Below are 384 nucleotides of genomic sequence, written 5' to 3'. Positions count from 1 at the left end.
CCTGCATGTAATAGCAAAGTAATGTAGTACAGAATGGTTTGTTTACTTTTTTTTGTTTATGCAGTCATATTTTGGTGTTCCCCCTTCTCCCCTACCTTTATAGGCCATACCAAGAAAGGATTAGGGATTGGGGGAGGCAAGAAGGGAAGATACTTATTAAAGTCAGTTACTGCTTTTTGAATTTTCTGGCTGTTGAAGTGCATAGACGCAGAGATTGTCAAGAGGGTATTCTTAAGTGAAACACATTTTAGTAGATTTTGAACGTTTCTTTGTCAATAAAATTTAACGGTATTTAACGTCAACATGCCTGGATGCAGAAGTGAAGGCACGTGGCCACAAGGGTGCCGGCATAAATAAATAATGATACTGTTGCCAGTGGCCCCA

Source organism: Penaeus monodon, chromosome 22 (genome assembly GCF_015228065.2).
Source record: "Penaeus monodon isolate SGIC_2016 chromosome 22, NSTDA_Pmon_1, whole genome shotgun sequence".
NCBI lineage: Eukaryota > Metazoa > Arthropoda > Malacostraca > Decapoda > Penaeidae > Penaeus > Penaeus monodon.
This window is presented reverse-complemented; position numbering follows the sequence as displayed.